The following is a 24260-nucleotide window of genomic DNA, read 5'->3' as shown; positions in this document are numbered from 1 at the left end:
AAAAGAGCCATGGACATCAGCAAACTGCTGGGCAGTGTTCCATATGTGTTGCTTCTCATCAGAAGAGCAATGGTGGAAGAGGAGCACAAATAAGTCCTTCACAGCTGAAATCAAAGGTAACAACTATAAGTCCCTGAACTCCAGCATAAGGCAATTGAATCCTCAAAGAACAAGCATAGTTTCTCTCTACATTATTAAAGATTCCCCATTGTGAAGGAAACATAGCCTCAAAAAACACTATTACCTCCAGCTGTCACCTCTTGGAGGGGGCACATCAAGGATTTAGGAAGCAGTTTTGCTGCAGCAGGTAAGTTGTCTTGCTCAGGGAAAGTTGGATAGATAGGAGCAGATGGTGGAGTCTTAGATGGAGATATGTCTTCCGATTTGGGGACTCCAACAGGGGCTACACCTTCTCCCTTTGGAATCCCAGCAGGAGTTGTGTGCTTTCCCTTCTTGAAATTGAATTGGGGCTGTAAATGGATTCTAGGTTTTTTCGGACAGGGTCAAGTACTATCCATTTGCACAGGCTTGATATACATCTGGTTTATCTCTTAATTCCATCAAGATCTGGATATAAGGGATCTCTGACCATTTCCCCTGTCTTCTACAGAACAAATCAAGTTGGAGGATGGTATTGAATTTAAACTTCCATTTTGGGGCCAGATTTCTCCATTCTCCAATTTGTATTGAGACCAAGAAACATTTATAAACATGGATTAGGGCCTTCCTTTCATGAGAAGCAAGAAACTGCTGCTTCCAGTGACCAAGAATGCATCCCAAGGAGGAGTGAATTGGTCTGTAAAAGACAAAACAGAGAACAGGAAGGTAGTAAAGGAGACTCATGTTATGAGCAAGCAAAGGAGTCTGGCATCCCATCCCCCTTTAGTGGTTCTGTCAGGAGAATGACCTTTGACTCAGCTGACTCCATTGCCCTGGAGTCCATACTCCAACCTGGTGATGGTCACCCTAGGTGTGGAGTTCCCTAGATTAGTGTTCCTCTAAATCTACAATCTTATATGGTCTCAGGTTCTCCTTTGGAAACTCATATCTGCTAGTTAAAACAGGACAGTACTGCTAAGGAAGGGCTCGGACCTCCAAGGATACAGGTTAATCAGTAAACCTGAACTACCAGGAGCTCATATAAGTCCACATTAGGCCAACTGGAATGGTGCTACATTTTTTGTATGATAGTAAGGGACTACATGATATACAAGACGGAAAGATTTGCTCTTTCAATAGCAAGTAGAGTGGTTGGAAGAAAGTACTCAATGTCCAGTGCAAATTAGGTACTGCCTTGCCTAGAAATATCTAATTGCTGCATGACAAAAATAATCAGTTTCTTTCCCCACTACCAAGGAAACAGTAACAAAATAGGAATATGATGAACACGCTGATGCAGGACAGGGTGCACTGAGACACACTAGAGGACTTAAGTCAGGGAATAGAGAGATCAAAACCTGGCAGAAAATCCTAACAAGGGAGAAGCCACAGGGATTTAGCATGGATATTTTCATAGGGTTCTCTGCTCTTGCATGTAGATTTACTTGCAGAGGGTTGGAGGTCCAATTCTTGCTCGTTTTGCTTCTGAATCTCATATCTTGTTATGGGGTCATCAAGTGGAGGTCGTTCTAATGACATTTAAATGCCTGACCATGCCTTTTGTGTGTGGAAGTTTGGCTTTGATCTCAGAAGTAAGATATTAAAAGCAGGAATTTCAATATCAACTTAGCAAAGCAAAGACAACTTTTTTTTTAATGTTTTATTATTCATATGTGCATACAAGGCTTGGGTCGTTTCTCCCCTCGTCCCCACCCCCTCCCTTACCACCCACTCCACCTCCTCCCTCTTTCCCCCACCCCCTCAATACCCAGCAGAAACTATTTTGCCCTTATCTCTAATTTTGTTGAAGAGAGAATATAAGCAATAATAGGAAGGAACAAGTGTTTTTGCTGGTTGAGATAAGGATAACCAAACAGGCAGTTGACTCACATTAATTTCCTGTGCATGTGTGTTACCTTCTAGGTTAATTCTTTTTGATCGAACCTTTTCTCTAGTTCCTGGTCCTTTTCCTATTGGTCTGAGTTGATTTTAAGGTATCTGTTTTAGTTTCTCTGCGTTAAGAGCAACAAATGCTAGCTAATTTTTTAGGAGAACATTATTCTGAATGAGGTTAGCCTGGCCCAAAAGACCAAAAATCATATGTTCTCCTTCATATGCGGACATTAGATCAAGGGCAAACACAACAAGGGGATTGGACTTTGAGCACATGATAAAAGGGAGAGCACACAAGGGAGGGGTAAGGATAGGTAAGACACCTAAAAGACAACTTTTTAAAAATGAGCTTACCAGTACTTTGGAAAGGCAGTTACTTCTGCTGGATTTATGTCTCCTCAAATGCATCCTGCCATGGTCACCAAGATGTCAGGAGAGATGGATGGCATATTCTTGATCTCACTGAAGAAAGAATTCAGGGTGGACACATAGAGGAGTCTAACATCTTTATTCAACCTGTTAATATGAAAATGATTATTATTTAGGTTAATATGAAATGATTAAGCCATGTTGAAGAATGGAGGGCTTGATATCCAAGTATACCCATCCTACATTTTTCATATGTAGATGATGTAGTGAACCTGCTGGGGTTGGTGGCTCAGCATTGTCAAATCACCCTAGTTTTAACTTCCATTGGGAACCTCTGCACAGCTTTTTTGGGACAACCTGATGACGACTTAGTTGTCTCTCCAGTGTTAGCATGGCTTAGAATAGACTCTAAATCTACCTACAAAACTCGCTAGGATCCCTAAACCTCCATATCCTGAACAACTACTCAGAACAATTAAACCTGTCATGATCCAACGACCTGCTGTGGTTAGCATGCATAATAGCATTTATAGTCAAAATACCATTATATGGTCTACACCTATGACTGCCTAAAGCCCATGTTGAAGCACCCATTGCCGGCTCCATGGTACTAGCAGCAGTCCTACTAAAACTAGGAGGATACGGCATAATACGAATTACCATCCTTCTATCACCCATCACAAACCACATGATATACCCATTTATACTACTATCCCTATGAGGAATAGTAATAACCAGCTCAATCTGCCTACGACAAACAGACCTAAAATCCTTAATTGCATACTCATCAGTCAGCCACATAGCACTAGTGATCGTCGCTATCTTAATTCAATCTCCATGGAGTTTCATAGGAGCTACAGCACTAATAGTAGCCCACGGTCTAACCTCATCAGTCTTATTCTGCCTAGCAAACACGAACTACGAACGAGTACACAGCCGAACCATACTCCTAACCCGAGGCCTTCAAACAATACTCCCATTAATAGCCCTATGATGACTCACAGCAAGCCTAACCAACCTCGCACTGCCCCCAACAATCAACCTAATTGGAGAACTAATAATTATTACCTCCTCATTTTCATGATCCAACTTCACCATCCTCCTCATAGGAATCAATACCCTGATCACAGCCCTATACACCTTGTATATATTAACCACCACCCAACGAGGCAAGCCTACTTATCACATAAACAACATCCACCCGTCATTCACACGAGAAAACTCCCTAGTTTTCCTCCACCTGCTCCCCCTACTCCTACTCTCTTTAAATCCAAAGATTATCCTCGGCACAATATTCTGTAAATATAGTTTAACAAAAACACTAGATTGTGAATCTAGAGTCAGAAAATAAAACTTTCTTATTTACCAAGAAAGTATGCAAGAACTGCTAACTCATGCCACCATACCTAAAAATATGGCTTTCTTACTTTTAAAGGATGGCAGTTATCCATTGGTCTTAGGAACCAAAAAATTGGTGCAACTCCAAATAAAAGTAATAAACATACTAGCTTTGTCCATAATCATAACATTTATTATCCTCATATACCCCATCCTAATATCACTAACAGACTTTTACAAAAACAAAAGCTACTCTGAACACACCAAAACCTCAGTAAAACTAGCATTCATTACCAGCACAATCCCCATAATCATGTTCATTCACTTAGGCAACGAAACCATTGTATCCAACTGACACTGACTTACTATCCATACCACAAAACTCTCACTCAGCCTCAAACTAGACTATTTCTCACTACTCTTCGTACCAGTGGCCCTATTTGTAACATGATCTATCATAGAATTCTCCCTATGATACATGCACTCCGACCCCAACATTAACCAATTCCTCAAATACCTACTATTTTTTCTTATCACCATATTAATTCTAGTCACAGCAAATAACCTATTTCAGCTATTCATCGGATGAGAAGGAGTCGGAATCATATCATTCCTCCTCATTGGATGATGATACGGACGCACTGACGCCAACACCTCAGCACTACAAGCAATCTTGTACAATCGAATCGGAGACATCGGATTCATCCTATCAATAGCATGATTCCTAGCCTACTCCAACTCATGAGACCTCCAACAACTATTCATAGACCCTAAAATAACAACAATCCCCCTACTAGGCCTACTACTAGCCGCCACCGGAAAATCAGCCCAATTCGGACTCCACCCATGACTCCCTTCAGCCATAGAAGGCCCCACACCAGTATCAGCTCTACTCCACTCAAGCACAATAGTTGTGGCAGGAATCTTTCTCCTAATCCGATTTCACCCCCTCCTAGAGACCAATAAACTAATTATATCAACCATACTATGCCTAGGAGCTATCACAACCCTCTTCACAGCAATCTGCGCCTTGACACAAAACGACATCAAAAAAATCATCGCATTCTCAACCTCCAGCCAATTAGGCCTTATAATAGTCACCCTAGGAATCAACCAACCCTACCTGTCATTCCTCCACATTTGCAATCATGCATTCTTCAAGGCAATATTATTTATATGCTCAGGGTCCATTATCCACAGCCTCAACGACGAACAAGACATCCGTAAAATAGGAGGACTAGCCAAAGCAATACCATTTACAACTTCCTCCCTGGTAGTAGGAAGTCTCGCACTCACAGGCATGCCTTTCCTAACAGGGTTCTACTCAAAAGACCTTATCATTGAATCCGCCAACACGTCGTATACCAACGCCTGAGCCCTACTAATCACACTCATTGCAACCTCCCTTACAGCTGTATACAGCACACGAATTATCTTCTTCGCCCTACTAGGGCAACCCCGATTTCACCCACTCATCAACATCAATGAAAACAACCCACAACTAACAAACTCTATCAAGCGATTACTAGTAGGAAGCATTTTCGCTGGCTTCATTATCTCAAACAACATCATTCCCATAAACAACCCCACATTAACCATACCCCTATACCTAAAATTAATAGCCCTGGCAATCACCATATTAGGCTTCACCATCGCAATAGAACTAAATAACATAACCTACAACCTAAAACTAAACCTAACCTCCAATACCAACTCATTCTCCACAATACTAGGATTCTTTCCAGCCATCATACACCGAACTTCACCCAAACACACACTAATACTCAGCCAAAAAACAGCGTCAACCCTCCTAGATACAACATGAACAGAAAAAATCACACCCAAACTGCTAGCTCACGTACAAATTAAAGCCTAGGTAGATTTTGTAGGTTTTAGAGGTAAATAAGCACTTAAAGAAAAGAAGCTCATTCTTCTCAATGTCATTTCAAAGGCTGACGGAGTGGACACAGTGATAGAGGCCACTTAAGCATTTCTTTCAGGAATGGATCTATTATTGTATCAAGTGTTTAGAAGGCCTAGGTTTGATACACATCCTTGCTGTCTGTTCTGGGGTATCTTTTTTAATAGGATATGGTTCTGGTGTTATCCACTTCTTGTGACAGCATTTTTTTACTTGTCTTCATTATACAGTCTCCACAGTAACTTGGAGTTTTTTTCTGTGAAAATATTAGCACTCTAAAGATGGCAAATGAACCTGAAATTTAGAGATCAACTTTTAGCTCTGAGTATGATTTCATAAAATTGTATAATAACTATATGTAAAAAAGACACTATTTCCAATATTTAGCTCCATTAAAATAAACACAAGAACCAACCAGTCTCTTGCCAATTATACCAACTTTATGAATTTGACAAATAAATGATACAAACAACAACTTATAGTAATCTTGGGGCAAGGGAGTAGATGTGACTAAGAAAATATCTTTCTTAAATATAATTTGGATTTTAGCAGCATGACCAAATGATACATGCAGCTATGTTCTTTGTATCAGTTTCATGGTAATGTAAAACAACAAAAAATGACTTTTATAACTTTGGGATCGCTTTGGCCTTAATTATCTGCATATTTGAAAACCAAACCAGAATGCAGCTATGTCTTAGTTTTAGATAATTAGAGGAACACAGTTTAACAAAAATGGCTAGCTAATAGAATCAAGAAGAAGGATTTGGGCATGTGGTGGAAGGCCTGGATATTTATCGATTAATACTTGGTGTGTTTTTATTTCAATCTACACATATTTGGTGAGAAAAATATGCAAGTAAGATAAAATTGATCTAATTTTTGTTACTTCTCATTTATAATTAAAGTAAATTCAAATGTTTATTTTAGAAAAAATACAAAAATTTATAAGTAACATTTTCTGGTAGTACTGGGATTTGAATTCAGGGCCTCCAACTAAGCAGGTATTCTACCACTTGAGCCAAGTTCCCAGCCCCAAGAACTTGTAGATAATTTTATAGATGTGTAATATTAACTGGATACTATTCATAACATTACTACTACTTTGTAGAAAATTCTGTTATATGTTATACTTAATGGTGAGACCATTATAAATTCACAAATGACAGTGATATTAAATATCTGCCACAAAAATCTGTTTACAACACTTAAAGCCAACAGAACATAAAGCTCAGGTTTCAAAAAGCATTTGAGCATGTACAAGGTTCTTAACACATATTATCACTTTTAAACATGTAACCACGCCGAGAACTAATGCTATATTTTCCTTTTACAGATTCAGTAAGTGAAATTCAAAGGAAATTACTTCAGAACCCAAGTTGTCTATTTTTAGCTCAAAGTTGTAAGCCCACTGTGTTACTTGAACAGATCTCCCAAAAGTCTTATGTAAAACACCTATATAGAAACAAAATTTAAATTTGACCTGTGTTCCCAAAAGCTAGAAAAAAATTATAGTCCCTTCAATTCCAGATTGATCAAATAAGCACCTGGCGAAGAGGTATTGAGATCTCTTTCTCAGATATAATTCATGCTCACACACACAGATTTTAAGTGTGGTATGCAAGGTTGATTCTCCTTTCAAGGCCGCTGGGCTGGGATCAGTTGTACTAGAATAGTACTTTTGATGTGGCCAAGAGGAGTTGAAGGTGATTTACTTAGAATATATAGGACATGGAAGGATATTTTTGAATGTGTTTCTATGCAATGTATAATGCACAATAATATCAGGTAATTGTTCTACTCCTACGGGCAGGGAAGGAATATTTGAGACAATTTTTTTTCTTGAAACAAACTACATTTAAATACTTTTCCTGCAATGCCTCAAATGAAGCATGCTTTCACTTCACAATATATTCAGTCAAGAGGAATATAGAATTTAAATAGATAGAAGTATAAACATTTATAGATGTATAAGTGCAGGCACATAGCAGAATTCCTCCAACAGAAAAATCTGTCTATTGACAGAACAACAGTGTTCTGTAGCTATGAATACCAGCTTCTACTTACTTGTGATTCGAAGGCTCTAGTCCATTTTAGCAACTTGCTATAAGGTCATATCTTTACTGCAGATGGTACAGTTCTTAGTGAATTCACATTAATATGACAAGCTGATTTTCAGCATATAGAATATGGATGAATTTCTCCCTCTGATTTCCAACCGTTCATATGTTATTGTAAATTTTAAAAGTACAAATAACTTTAAGTCAAAGACTTTTGTCAACTTTTTGTGTTGAAAAGTCATCAACTCAAATCTACCTTTCCTGACATTTTATGCAAACATTATCCAAAAATAGATATGGTCTTATTTTCAGCAGCAAGTTCAGGTTTTAAAGTTTCTAAAAATGGGTCTCTGAAGATCAATTGGTCCCAGTTTTTCTCTATAAGAAAAATAAAGGTGATATATTTTAAGAACAAGAGGAACTTGGAGGTATTTGAGCTACTTTTTGGTGAAGCATCAGTAATTATTTACACCGGTGCCTCTGTTACATGGGTAACACCCACCATCTTGCAAATACTTCTTTCTAAATCTTTTCTTTACTTGGATGTTGATTTTAAAATAAGACACTAATTCCAAGCTATAAACACCTACTTCTCTGCATCTGGGTTCAGCTTTATATCACCATGTCACACTATTCAGTTTATGCTACATAAATTCAATACGGTGATTTTAAGAAATAAATGCAGTGCAGTACTTAAGAGAGCTTATTACCAAGAAGTGTAACAAAAATGTAATGATTATTGTCATGTTCTTTCACCTTTTCATTTTGTTCAAATTATATTGATGATATTTTATCCCAGTAAAGTGGTTTGAGTACATTTTTAACATCTGAATAGAGATCTATCTCTTTAAAAATTTTTGGTTGACACAAATTGGCACTTAGAGTTATAATTTAAGCTCTTAATGTTGACAACTTCTGAAGTTTTCACTTATCATTTAAAATTTTTATGATTGATAATTGGTTATCAACTATTATTGAGTATTCTCTCCTTTGATCATATTTAGATTTTCAGCATGACACTTTTGGTCCAAGAAATGTAAAGCATCTAACTTGTATTAATTTATCATTTCTTACAATTAAATTATTTCATATGAAATTTACCATTAAATATATTACCAAAACCAAAATTTTAATTTTAGGCTTTTTTTGGTTATTTTTTATTAGTTCTAGAATGTCCTTGTCAAAGTTACTCTTATAATTGCAAATAGAATATTTAATGTTTTCCTCTCTTATTAAACACTGTTGTGATTTTCACACTATTTCCTGTACAAATATTTAAATAGTAAACAAAGGTAGTAAAATTAGCTTCTTTTCTGTTATTTACTCACTATTTTAACCTTCTTATGTGGAATTTATGTTCTACAACTTAATATGTAGGTGCCACCTAGTGGCCAATGCAAACATTTAAATGTGAACTAATCATGTTCCAGTTATATTTACAGCTGCATTTTTTTGTGACATTCTAATACATTATTATACACAAAGATGTTGTGATGGTGTTGGCACAAAGCACTATAGAAGATGTATTATTTATTTGAATGTATTGCCATATGACTTCCTATTTAATAAGTAGGGCTTTCTTTGACCCTAAAGACTAAATCATACAAGGAAAATACAGGCCTCCAAAAGTCCTTGGGTTTCTGTGGATTATTATTATATGCAGTTATATTTTTTCTGTGAATTACATTTTATCAAAAATTCCCACAATCTATTGAGTCCACTCGACATTACCACCACTAATTAACATTAGCAGTGTGCACTGAAAGTATATTGGCTTTGCTTTTAATAGTGACAGTACAGAAGACAATTAACAAATTTGTGATTTATATGCTTAAATTTTAAATACAAATTGCTAAACTAAATAATGCTAACATGTTAATCCTGGGAAATAAAAATGAATGTATGTGTTCATTGGCCTAGTTTTAAGAGCAGGACATGTGATAGTCACCTCCTGGGACTTGAGCATCATTTAATAAATTAATGATCATAGCCATTTATTAGAGCAACAACCTATTAGAGAAAGAAACAAACCTGCTTGTTTGCTCATCTGACACCTAGAAGATAATTAATATCTTTGTTATTGACCTGTTTCCAACTCTTTCCAGCTGTTTAGCTATTGCTATGAGAACATAAATCAGTGTTAAAGATAGGCCTACTGTGAGAGGCAGTTTCTTTATTTAAAGCTTCATTAGTAATGCATTCACCAGTTGCACCAGAGTACCTCTCAAAAGAGTGGATACTCCTGCTTTCTACTTTCTTAACACTTCACTTTATGGATATTATCATTATCCTTTTTAAATTACACTTAGCTGGCTGTGATTTTCTTCTGCCTAGAAATGTCTGGACACCAAGGGATGGTTTATCTCTATTTCAGTGTAGAGTTGTGCACTTAAGGAGCCCATGATAATGTTAAAATATTTATGAAAAATGAATAAAATAAAAACAAATTCATGAAATGAATGATGATTATTAGGTAGTTCTAATAGATGGGCATAGTGACTCATTCCCACGTGTACTAAAAACCACTCTAAGTACTGAGCACAGGGAAGAGTGAGCAGGGAGCCAACCACACCTCATGTATTCTCAAGTCTCTTGTATAATAGGTCTTTGAGAATAGACAGATCATCATAGGAACAGAACACAAAATTCCTTAATGTGACAAACAAATCTTGGCTCCACAGTCAGTGATTATTGGACCACAGAACTACCATGAAAATGAACCACCTTGAAAATGCTAAAGGCAGTGTTCTTCCCTTGAAATTGCACCTAAAAGTACATTTTAAGATTATTGTCTCAGCTGGGCACCGGTAGCTTATGCCTACAAACCTAGCTACTCAGGAGGCAAAAATCAGGAGAATCATGGTTGAAGCCAATCTGGGCAAATAGTTCCTGAGATCTTATCTAGAAAAGACCCAGCACACAAAAAAAAGGCTGGTGGAGTAGCTCAAATGGTAGCACACTTGCCTAGCAAGAGTTCAAACCCCAGTACCACTAAAAAGAAAAAAAAATTATTATCTCTACAATTTAAAACCCTTGGTTGCAAAATTTAAAATAGCCAACACTTATTTCACTCTGTGTTCGCCTTTACAGAATCTTACCCTGTACTGAATCTTACCCTGTGCCAAATTTTAGTTAACGAGTGAAAAAGTCGTGACTAATAACTATTGAGTAATTGGCCAAGGTTCCATAGCTCATAAGTGTTGGATTGGAAGCCACTTAGTCTGTTTCCTTAAATCATTAACGTCTCTCTGAAATGGAGGAAAGTAAGATAAAATGATAGGTTAGTGCAGATTATTCAGGGACATAACGTTGAGCCAATATCTACAGCCTAACTTCTGTAGTCTTCTGCATATTGTAACGTCATTCTGGAAAATGCTGAGTCTCACTAATTGATGTCCAAAGGCTGTGTGATAAATTATTTATAGGATGAGAGGTTTTAAAGAGAGAGGAGAAGCAGAGTGCAAAACTGTCCCAAACACATGATTAGAGCAGTTTCCCGGCCCTTTCCTATTCCTTCTAAGGTGAAAGTATAAAGCTGACTCTAATCACAGAATTCTTAATTGTTCTAAATTAGGAATCAGTTGTCACTAATGGAAATAGATGGAAGTAGGAAATTGCTGGCTACTGTTAGGAGAAGAACAAAAGGGTTGTCACATGGCAGTCATAGTAAGAAAAATAAAATGCAGCATTAAAAAATAAAAGTAGTATCCATCATGAGAAGTCAGAAGAATGATATAATACTCAAAAGTGTAAAAGATGAGAGTTCAGTCATGAGGAAAGTATTGGTCATTACACAGTGGGGGAGAATCTAGGTAGAGGTGGAGGGGCAGGAAATGAAGCTAAACAGAAATTGGCAATTACACTCAGAGGTAATAAGACTTAGAGGCAAATAAGATAATACTTCATAAAATATAACTTCTATGCCGCCAAGGTTACCATCAAACCTAGCCTTAAGTATGGGGGAAAGAGTGGGATTTAAATTTTGCATACCATAAAACCCTCTTTTCTTCAAAGTAGCTTTACACAATGGCTTGTTCTTGTTCTTTCTTTGTTTGAGATAAGTCTTTTTAAAATAATAAATGAACTACATGCTTCTACATTTTTCAAGAGCAAGATGACAATTGATGCCCAATGAAAAAGCTACAATGGATTAATTTATCCAGTTTAGCAAAGTTGCTGACTTAGAGGAAATGAGGGTCCATAGAAAATAACAAGGTAAAATTGGATAGGGCTTCTAATGCAGTGATCGGCTGAATAGAGGCTACAGGAAAGGAGATGGGGCCTCTCAAAGAAAGGAGATGGTTTCCTTTACATAACATATGCGGATCTGGTGGGATTTGGCTAAAATCCATGATTCCAAGTATGTTGCATGATGCACAGTTTTTCAGCTTTTAGGGTGTGTTATTAGACATTTTTATATAAAAGCTATAGAGCACTAAAGTTTACACTTACACTGCAGCTCCATCTGTCTTGTTCACTGAAGACAATCAGTACTTTTTGAATTTAGCATAATTTAGGAGTATTATATGCATGCAGCCATGTACTTTAAATAATTTTTCCAGACCATAATCAATTGTCAAGTTTATTTATCCAGGTCCATAAGCTCATCTCAATTAATGTAAGAACCTTTTTTATTCCATGACCAAATCTACCAAAGTTATGTATGTATGCATACACATATAGTTGTGTGAGCACAAATGTGTATTTGTATGTACTCAAATACATGCATAGCATATATACATAATTTTATGTAACAAAACAGTTACTATTGGCATAACACTAAGTTTTGACTATCTGTGGAATGATTATGATAGTAATTAGCTCTAAAAGGGTACTGAAAATAGTTATATTTATCTTTGCCTATAAATATTATTTATTCCTTCTACAGTAGAATTACTTCTAGGTTATTTTATATTTTTGCAGGAGGGTAGTACATTTCATGAACATATACTTAATGTAGGGTCCAGGCCTAATTCTGGAAGCCATGTATTCATCCACCTACTCGAGTGCTGTGTCCCCACTAAATGTTAGGCATTATTCTAAGTGCTATAGATACCGCTAAGGGTTATACTCAAAATATTATTCAAAATATAATAGAGAATATAACATACTGTTGTGTGAATGACAGTTGATTACAATATTGTCCAAATAACCCCTCAGAAATAACTGCACATGAACCATCAGCTCTGCCAAAGGGGCTTGCCATAAAGTGGGGAAGATTGATGATCCACAGGCAGCCATAAAATAGTATAATAAGTGATGTAATAAGTTATTATACTATTCACACCATGTTTTTCTCTTGTTCCTGTACTCATCCTACAATTCTCCAAATTCTTAATCATTCTATCATTTGATTTTGCCACATCCGTCATCTATTATTCTCATTTCTTCTTGGCTATCTGATCTCTTCAGTAGTAGGAGGACTTCTATATCATTGCTTCTTTAAAAGGTTCTAAAATATTAATAAAGATTGTGTCTAAGTAATGGAATCTAGACACACTAGAGAAAAGGAAGGCACCCCATCAGTTTTAATACCTTTTATTTCATACCACAATCAAAATAGTAAACATTATCAGAAGAAAAATTGACAGCCTGAATATAAGTGGTAGAAATTTACTGAGTTCATTCTCCACCCTATCAGGTAATGCCAATAAAAAGTCATAATCCAGAGGTACCTAATTAACCAAAAAATTTAATCTTCAGTGAATATGATTTGATTTAAAATCATTTTAAGACTTTATAAAAAGAGTTTACTTTTAAAATTCGTTAACTTTTTTCAATCAGGATACACATTTTTTGTAGCTGATGAGCTTACTTAAAAATTTGTCACTTTCTTTCAGACTCTTTTTTCTGCAAGATAGCACACAGCAATTCTCCAAAATGTTTTCCAAAATCTCACAAATGGAAGCAAAGAAAAATAGCCCATTTTCAGTGGAGCCAGCCAACTAGATAATCTTCCAGTTTACTTGCTCTTATTTGGAAACCTAGTATAAAAAATTTCAGAAACATTTAAGGAAAAATTTCTTTGTTAATTTCTAAGACTTCATTCAGATAGAAATTCTTTTTTCATGTTAGAATCCTAAACTTTCAGGGCACTAATTAAAACTACTTATTATTTCTAAATTACAAAATTTTTCTAAAGCTTAAGTTTTAGCATCATTATAAACCATGTATCTATTTTACAAAAAATATTTATGTTCTAATTTTTTCTCCATATGGAGGAAGAAATTAGAAGTTAAGTCCTAACAAATAAAGAAATACTATATGCAGATCTCATGTTGTTAGGAATAAAAATAAAATAATGTACAAGCACAGTTTTTAGACCCACTAGGTATTCTGTGTTCTTCAGGTGACTTAAATCACTGGCTGAAATATGAGAACAATTTGCATGTTTTCCTTCTTATGTCATTAGGCATTGTGCAGCAACTGTGGTGCACTGCAGATGTTGCATTTACTCTGAAGTTCCCCAAGGTGGCGATCTTTTCCAAGAAGCAGTGCAGGCACCTCTAAAAGAATTGAGCTTATACCTTACTCTAACCTCTGTTTTCATCTCCTCAAGGGGGGAAAAATACAATTTTGAACACAATATGATTTGAAAGTCTGTTTTGAAAATCTCCCCAAACTGTAGAGATGAGTGTTATCTACTTTAAAAGCTTAAATACATGTTTGAGAAAAGATATTTCAAAAGCATTATTTCTGGAATTTTGTTAATTATGGAAGAGGCTGTAAAAAAGTACATTTAAATGTTAGTTTGTGGGCTAATTGCCCATAGCTCTTTTCCTAAAACTTTGACAATGTTATTCAATGAAAACTTTTATTAGTCTCTTCAGATTGACAATTGCTTTTTTCATGTTGTCCATCATTGCTCTTTTGTGACAACTGTTTCACATCAGCAGTCTACTGGTGTGTGGGAAGATAGCTAGGTAGGCCTAAGCCCATTTACATCTTAGGCTTTTCCATAATACATGGAAATAGAGGAAGAGAGAATAACATAGATAAAAAGACAACTTAGATGTAGATGAATGATAAGGACTGAAAAATAGTATGAAATTCAGAAAAATAAGACCTTTCTTCCACTTCCACAGTCATCTTCATACTCTAACATATAAAGCTCTGAAGACATTCACCCATACACACTTAGCATTTGTTTGTATAAACCTAGCTTTCCTCTCCTTTGGAACTTCATCATTTTCTTTTTTTTTGTTTGCAAATTTTCCATTGCTCTACCTTAGGACTTCAATCTTCAAGAGATGTGGACATAGCAAGGAGAAAGTATGACTGGCTTCTACCCCCTAAATTCTGTTAGAGAGTAATCTAAAGCATTTCATAATCCTTCAAAAAGAAAAAGGATATGGAATTAAAGTAACAATATTAATGTAGCTATTTTCAAGGAAACCTTACATTAATTATGTACTTTGTTGCTTTCAAAAAAGAAAAGAAAACCCTGAGCATTCAGAAAGCCGGAAATACAATTATCCCCATTTTATAGATAAACTTCAAAGAAATTAAGGTCTTTCATAAAAGTTAAAAATCTGGTATCCACCAAAGCAGGACTATAAGCCTTTTCTTTTCCTTTGTAAGCCTCAGTAAGTATTTGGCTATAACTAACTTTTGAAAACGAGACCCTAGCCTTGGCCTCTCCCCACCCACCTCACCATGAGGCTCCTGTTTATTCAACATGAGGAACTGTTTCAAATTTGAAGTGAAGTTTCTCTCACTAAATAGCCTCTGGGAAAGGATTTATTGAGCCAACTTGTAAGAACTTTTCAGCTTTCTGTTTGGTACTCAGAGCAGAGGCCATAGTAATAAAGTTAAGCACTGGAGTTCAATGCACTCACTAAAACTTTGGCCAGAGTTCCATCTGGATCTTTGAGAGACTAACTTCCCTGTCTCTCACAAATTAGTCCTTGGTCACTGCTCAAAATGACCACTGCTCATCTCTCCCTATCTCAATTTATCAATCTACCCTCCTCTAAATTTTCACTGATGTCCCTTCTCTCTAACTCTTCACCATCGGGGACACTCTTTCAACAATGACTTTTGGATACCTCCAAAGGGGATCAGCAGCCTAATTTGTAAGGCCTGTGCAAAATGTCAATAAAGGTCTCTTTGTACTCAAAGCAGGGAGCAAACCAGGTTTTTCAATCCTATGACTTCTTTGTAAACAAGTTACAATAGAGTTATTTATTTTTATTTTTTAAAAAATGTACTAGCACATTGTTGTTGCACAGGGGGATACACAGTGACATTTACATAAGTGCTTACCATATATCTTAATTAGATTTACCTTCTCCATCATTCTCTCTCATTGTCCTGTGCCCTCCTTCATAGAACAACTTCAACAAGCTTTGTTGGGCTGTTTTCAGAGATGAATACAAAATATAACCACCATATTCACCCTCCTTTACCCTTTCCTATGTCCTCCCCACTCCCACTGGTACCCCACCCCTCAGACAGGGCCTGTTTGATCTTCCTGTTGTCCATTTTTCAAAAAGACATTTTTGTTTAAGCTAGCTCTACAGAGAGTTTCATTGTGACATTTCCATGTATTGTTTCCCCTTTTCATCTCTCGGCCTTCTGCATACTCTCTACCTTCCGCTGATGATTTCCACCCTCAGATACTGCCATCTCCTAGCTATGTTGGCAACTCATGCAGTAATCCCAATGTCAGAGGCTCTTGGCCTCAAATTCATTGATGCTCAACTCCACATGAATTCATTTTGTGGTTATGTCATGGGCATTCTATGTTACGTCAGGAGCCACAGACCAATTAAATCTTAAATTTTAACTTCCCTCTGTCGATTTTCCTCCCTTATGGTGTTCTCCTGCTCCTTACTCTTACAAACACTAACATAATATTTTATGGAAAAGAAACATACTTTGGATTTCATAGAGGTAGGGTTTTATTTTCTTTGCAGGATTTTAAGTTGCCACATGTATTGTCCAGTGTCATATGCTTCACAAATTTTGTAGTTGATTTCATATGCTTTTAATAGTATTATATTTCCAACAAATTTATATATGCATACACACACACACAAACGCATACACACAATCCCTTCTGGAAATTTGGGGCTGGGGGGAACAGTCAGGGAAGAATCTTTTTCCTGCCAACTGTCCACATAGGCTTGCTACACATTTTTCTTTGGCTTCCTTGAAGCTGTCAGACCCTCCAACACTCACTGATCTTTCACTCTGCCAACGTTTTTTGGCTTCATTGTAATCAGTAACATGTCTAAATTTTATGATCTACTACTGGAACTGCTTTCATAAAAATATCTTTCTATCTCTAGTCTTTACTTTGAAACATTCCAGAAAACTATGAACATTAGGTCATAATAATGATAAAAGGTAATACCAAACATTGCATAATGGTTTTATCTAATTACATTTCACAATGACCTAATGGTGTGAGTATAATACAGGATTTATATATAAGGAAAGCAAGAAAAAACAAGTTTCAATAATTGGTTCATATTGTTTCTTAAGTTAGAATTTTGGTTCTCAAATTTTAGTATGTAAAAATATTGTCCAGGATTATTAAGTAAGATTTCTGGGTCCCATCCCAGACATTCAGATTTGGGAAGGGTCACATATGGCAAAGGAATATGCATGTTAACCAAACCCTCCAGATGATTCTGAAAGTGAGATACGGAAGAGACTTTCATAGCTGTCATTTTATTAGTTTTTTATCATACTTTGGTAGTAGAAGGAGAAAGTAGCCTCTCAAGATATTTTGGAAGAACCCTGACCTACTAATATAGCCAATTCATAAGCATAGTGAGACTAGAATTATATGTATCCAAAACCAGATTGACTTTGAAAAGTAAATCATACAACGAATAAAGGAAAATATCAGGTCTTATAGACAATTAAATGAAAAAATAGCTGTTTTAAGTTACTGACACAACTTGAAAGCGTAGTGTTGGTTAAACACTTTTCTTTTTTTTACTAATTTTGACCACCTTGACATTCTATAAATTTTCCAAGTGAGGAACAGTATTAAAAACCAGTTGTAATACTTTTAGTTCTGACCATAAACAAGTAAATCACCGAGACAACACACTGATTACTGTGCATATTCCCATAGTGATTATGAGTTGAAGGAATAAGATTCTAAATTTTGCTACAATAAAATCTTACATAAAAGCATTATGAATAAACAAAGATTTTAAATACATCAATGACTGAAACAACTCACATTTTTGTTTCATTTAATAACTTATGATTTTTCTGGCTTGTCCATTATATGTTGTAAGCAATATTGCTTTTGAAAGTCTGGGATCCTCTATATAGTATTAGGACTTTCATTCTTCATGATTTGAATATTTGCCTGTTAACCAGATTTAAGTGCATTCATATTATTACAAAGTCCTCAGTGTGTCTGGGGAAACCTCTGAAATTTTATATTCCATTCTTTTTTGTTCCTTATGTCAGTGGTTGCTTTATTAGACATAGACAGCTGGGATAGCATATGTTTCTTTAAAAGGAACCTTTAAAATTTAAAATTTGGAAAGCACATTTTAAAAATCCACCAGGGTAAATTTGATTTTTTTAATGAGATATCTGGAAGAATTTAAAAGTCAACAAGTAAGAAACCTCACTCTGTATTTGAAGGTACACTGAATTAGAAATTGAGTCCAGAGATGTTTTCATTAACTTTTGATGAAATTTTATATAAGTCATTCTAAATATCTTCTATAATTGTATATTCTTGTTCAAAATTAAAGTCAGTATTGTTTTTTTCTATTTTTGAGGACCACGTGAACTGACAAAAGTAGAGCCATACTGAAAATGGTGGGAGACGAGATAGAGAGGAAGCAGTATGTTTATTAGGCATCCATTGTGTTCTAGATACTATGCCAAACATTCATGTACATTTTCCTATTTAATCCTCACAATCTGCTCTGTAGAATGCAGATATTATCTCTCTTTTAAGGAAATGAGATTAAGACTCTAGGAAATTAAGTAGTTTGCTTAAGGCTAAATAGTAAATTGTGGAGCCTTGACTAACAAATTCTGTTGATTCCACCTTTCAAATGTATCCAGAATCTCACCTCTTTTCCTTCTCCTTAACATAAGCCATCACCAGTTCTTGCCTGGACTTTTGAAATAATTTAGCTCTTACCTTATTTTTGCCTTTGCCTGTCTACAGTCTGGTCTTCATGCATAAGAAGAGCCTTTAATATTTGTCAGCTCATTCACACCTCTCCTCAGAACCCTCAAATTCCTAACTGATTCAGAATGAATATCAAAGTCCTAAATGTGTTATAGAGTCCTTGCATTATCTGAGCACCTATCTCCTGTTACATCTTTGACTTTTACCACTTATCACTGTCCTTTTCAGGCTATAATCCAGCCATACTAGCCAGTTGACCTCCTTACAGTGCCTCAAACATTCCATGCATGCTCCATCTTGGGGTTTTTCTCTCTGCCAAAAATTTTCTTCCCCTACAGGTTCTCTTGTACCTGCTCCTCATCTCCTTCAAATATTTGGCCAAAATTTTACCATATCCAACTGTTACCTTTCCTTTCCTTTATTTTTCTTCTTACAATGGGTCACCATCTGCTATAAGAAAAACATAATGAAGTATTGATGGTTTCTCTCATTTCCTTACTGGTAGATAAGTATCATGAGTGTAGGTATACTTGTATGCATGCACATTGCTATATCCCAAATGAGGGTCCTTTTCCTGCAATGGCCCTTGGCCAAAGGGGATTTGTCTCTCCACTGTTTAAAGACTGGTGCACTGCATGACAGTATGATGGTCCTGACCTCTTTCTATAATCTAGTACTACTCTGAAGAGCCATTGAACTCAAGAATTATCCCAGAGATGGAGTGAGGTCTTTTTTGGCAGCAGTGTTATAATTCAGCTTCTCCTTCTGCTTCTTTCACTTTCTCCCAAGTATTTTTCCTGAGAGTACCTCCCAATAAATTTCCTACAAACAAATTTCCATCTCATACTTTGTTACTTAAGGAACTCAGTGTAAGCTCCAACACCTTCAAAAAGCATTAAGTTCAGTAAGTGTTTCAATAAATACCTTTTGAAAAATTGATCAATGAATGCAGTAGAATAATGATTTAAAAGATGTGAACCAAAGACATCTGTTTTTAATTTCCTCCTTTTCCTCTTACTTCCAATGACTAAGAAAATTAATAAGGAAAATTGCTTTCTCAGAGCATTTTTAGGGGATTAAATGAGATAAAGCACATAAAGCTCCCATACTAGGATGTAGAATCTAGGTTTTCAATAGATTCTATAAAATAATTTTCATTGACACTACTTATGCAAGTGATGCATTCAAATTTTCTATATTGAGTTCTTTCTTTCTTGTAACTTGATTCAAATCTATTATCAGTTGAAAATAAGGAGAAGGATATAAATGGAAACTTTTCTTCACTTGGGAAAATATTTTGGGAGCAGAAGAGAAAAGTATGAAAAATAGTCATGAACACAGTTTAAAGAGTTTAAATAAAACTATAGTTAAAGACTTTTAGATCAGAAGATACTAATAGTGTGATAGACCAAAAAAGCATTATAATTCTGGTAAAGCAGTAAAAAGGGCAATTTAGCAGCCCCTGTGTCTAGGCTGGAATTCAGCAAGGCAAAGCAGTTTGTCATGTAAATGGTTTTAATAGGCATGAGTGCAGGAACACTTCAAAATCTCCCACTTAAGTTTGTTCTAATGTTTTATCACTTGTCAGAATCAGGAGACTCTCCTTTAAATTAGTTTTAATCTATTTCTAGAATTTTAATTTATTTCACCCAGTTTGAGCCAGTACACTATTGTAGGACTACTGATTTCTTTCCTTTGAGCCTTAATTTAAGTACTTTAATTAATCAAAAACTGTTTTATTGAGCTTTGTGCCAAGTATTGAGCTGGGCTTGATGACAAATTTTAATTCATGATCTTCCTTGGTGCTCTCTGACCTCCTTGGAGTTCCAGAGTCCCTTTGATCTTTTTTAATAGTCTTATTTTCATTTTTGTTGATCTTTGAATGAGTTCCAATTTCTCTACAACTTTCATAAATATTTAGGAAGGGCTTAATTGTTGCCAAATATGGAAGTTTATTACTTTTGATAAAATAGTCAAACTCCTGTCAATATATTCTAGCATGATGTTAGCTTTTAAAATAATTGCTTTATGCTGCTGAATCATCCCATTTGTATTATATGATGTTTAAGGCTTTTCTCCATCAGTTCTTGAACACACAAAATTTTTCCTTTCTTAAGTCAGTTGAATTTGGGCATTATTTCCCATTGTCAGTTTTCATATAAATGAATTAAATTCAATTCTAGTTTCTTACATTTTTTTTCCTCAGATATGTGAATCCCATCCTTTTTATAGCTAGCATTCTTCCTTACCCCCTTCCTGGTTCAGTTCAGTTCAATTCAATCCAATATTTGGTTTGCATTATGAGCCAGACATTGTGCTAGGAGACATTAAGGCTAACTATAGGCCTTATTCAGGTACAAGTGACAAAGGAAATGTTAAATTCCAAGTGTAAAATAGAGAAATGGATTAATTTAGAATTTGGTACCTTGGTCAGGCTGGAGGTAGACTTCATACCTAAGTTGAGGTTGTATGAATTGTTAGAATTAAATAATAAGGAAGGTAGAAATACTAATGGAAGTACTGCAATTAGAAATTGATAGGCATAAATAGTAAATCTATATGGCAATGCTAATGAGTTTTTTAATAGTATAAAATGGGAGCTGAAATGGTAAGAAATTTAATAAATTTTGACCTCACTTAGGAACTAATAAAAGATGTACACTCACCTATAATGGAGTAGCTACAACCTAGAATGGAAAAAATACATGTTTTGAAGGTGTATTAAATCCAGTATATAAACCTGATGTTTATGGAAGTGCTTCTGCATGTGGTTCTGTGCTAGTATCAATTAAAGACCACTTAGCCTCTGTCTACAAGATGTTTATAAGTTTTGAGGTTAAGTCAACTATTTTCAATGATGTAGATTGAAGTAAGATGTATGAAAAGAAGAGATTAAAATACAGTGGCATTTTAGTAATGATTACATCATACTTGCTAATGGGGAGAAGAATACCAACAAAACTTCATAAAAAAGCTACTTTTAACTGAATGTGGAAAGATAATCTCCAAAGCCAGGATAACTCAATGCATATTAAGCAAAAAGACTTCTCTGTCAGATTTCAGTATAAGCTATGGGAAAGGTAAGAAGCAGGGAATGTGATCAGAAAAATAGGTTGCACACTTCAATGCAATTGGAGGTTTTTAAGCAGGGTGATAATATCAAGATCATTCTAGGAAGTTCCACCCTAAAACGGTAAGCAGAAGGAGACACATGAACAGTTAAATAGCTCTGAATATAGTTCCCGGAGAGATTTTAAGGTCTGTGAAAGGTGGGAGCAGTAGACAGGAAGACAGATGTGATACTATGTAGTGTTTACAAACATGGCAACTAAGACTTCCATTCTGAATTATTAGAAGAATGAGTGTGGCATTCATGATCAGGAAATTCAGGAGAAGCAAGTGATTGAGTTCCATTTTATACAAATTGGGTTTCAAGTGTTAATTTTAAGTGGAAATATAGAAGCAGGTGATGGGTAAATTAGAAGTGGATCATAGAGTGATTGGAGAGTGACTGAAATAGGGTTATTGAGAAGACATCTGCCTACAACGTGAAAGCAATAGAACTGTATTCTTGCTATGGTCTGGATCATAAATGTTCCTCAATTGTGTGGGTTAAAGGTTTGGTCACCAGCCTGTGGTGCTATGGGAGGTGGTACAACATTTAGATGTGAAGCCTACTGGGAGGAAGTTACTTCACTGGAGGCCTTTGAAGAGGATACTGGGCTGCAAGCCACTTCCCTCCTTTTGCTTCATAGTCACCATGAAATAAGAAGCTTTGCTCAACCACACACTCTCTACCACAGTGTTCTGCCTTGCCATAGACCAAATACAAGGGAGACAGCTGAACATGGGTTGAGACTACTTTAACTATGAGTCAAACCATTTTTTACTTTAAGTTGATTTATCTCAGATATTTGTCCTAGTAAATATAAGCTGACCAGCATAGATATAAATGTGGATATCTGTGAAAAAGTAATATTACACACATATATTACTCAAAATATGTTCAATGTGCTGTTTCATTGAATTCTCAGTGTGATCTTGTGTGTCAATAGCCATAGAATTTAAAAGGAAAAGTCTTTTATTGAGAAATCAGAAAAGAAAAAAAAATGCACTTGTCCCCTCCAAAACGACATGAAATAGAAGGCTAAAAATGGGGCTCTAAGATAATGGAAATAATTCTTTAATTCAAAGAATTTTTTCTTGCTTTTTTGTTTTAATAAATGTGCCTATTTATTTTTTACCCAGATTATTTATATAGGATTCTGTTTTTCTTCCTTATGGTTCCTCAATGCTCCATTTAGCTACCAGTATGACTTATGAAAATTTCAGATATAACTTTTAGCACCTCTGCTTATGATAATACAAACATTCTCATCACCCTTCATTCCAAGTTCACTCAGAGAACCTGGCAATTCCCACATTAGCAATGTATGTTTAGACCTGTAGAACTTTTTGTGTTAGTATTGCTGCCTACAGCCTGCCTACTTCTTAAATGCTCCTAATAAAATTTTAATTAGTCTACAAATCCTAAATCAAATGTTATCACCTATGATCCTTTTCTGATATTCATCCCCTAAGCTGATGTTCAGTCCTATGTTGCTCAAGTACCCAGTCCACAATGATGTTGGATTCATAAATTCAAGTGAATTTTTATGTTCATTGGAGCCTATCAGGACTGATTGCTTTGAGTTTTACCTAACACTTAGCAAACATAGATGTGATAACTCTGTTTTGTTTTTCAAAAGTATTAGGAAATTTATAAATTGAAGTCATATTTATATTAGTATATAGGAAGGTGTTTTTTAATTTTTAAAACAAACAAATTTTATTTAATTATGTTGGTAGTCTTGATGAAGCCTATGATTCACTGTTTTTTTTTTTTACAAATTTTTCCCAAGACATTTATTTATTTATTTATTTATTCTTTATTGTTGTGCTGGATGGGGGTACATTTTGGCATTTACAACAGGTTCTTACCATGTATCAAATATATCATACTTGGATTCACCCCCTCTCCTCCCCTAGAATAGTTTCTACAGGTATCATTTTTGCATTTACCTACATATGTACATATTCTTTCACCTTTCTACTCCCTTTCCCTGTCACCTCCCCTTCCCACTGGTGCCAGCCCTCCCTCCTGGCAGGACCTGTTCAGCTCTCCTATTGTTTTACCCTGTGTATATCTGAAGACTACAATATTGCAAACACTATTTTCACGTTTTCCTGCTCAGCCACAAAGAGTGTCATGAGGAATGGAAGCTTTAGCAAATATTTGCTGCAAGCCAGGATCCTTAATGTTTATTTATTGTAGAAAAGATTGTAGAGTCTTTCAATTGCTTTTCTTCATTACATATGCATAATGAGGTTGTGAACATTATCCATAGGTTAGGAAGATGCTCCTTGACTTAAAATGGGTTATGTTTTGATAAACCCGCTATAAGCTCAAAATATTCTAGGT

At 35.6% G+C, this 24260-nt stretch overlaps 1 long non-coding RNA gene across 1 annotated transcript in view; it reads right to left on the bottom strand.

Moving 5' to 3' along the window:
* Nucleotides 1-250: 250 nt before the first annotated feature.
* The window catches only part of LOC141425558 (uncharacterized), a 143093-nt gene continuing 119083 nt past the window's right edge, over nucleotides 251-24260 (bottom strand). The window contains exons 5-6 of the long non-coding RNA XR_012450533.1: nucleotides 2347-2508; nucleotides 251-796 (exon numbers count right to left, since the gene is read on the bottom strand). This is a non-coding gene — a long non-coding RNA (uncharacterized lncRNA). The remainder of the gene's footprint in view (nucleotides 797-2346; nucleotides 2509-24260) is intronic.

The sequence above is a fragment of the Castor canadensis genome, chromosome 8 (genome assembly GCF_047511655.1).
Source record: "Castor canadensis chromosome 8, mCasCan1.hap1v2, whole genome shotgun sequence".
In the NCBI taxonomy this organism is placed as follows: Eukaryota; Metazoa; Chordata; class Mammalia; order Rodentia; family Castoridae; genus Castor; species Castor canadensis.
This window is presented reverse-complemented; position numbering and strand designations above follow the sequence as displayed.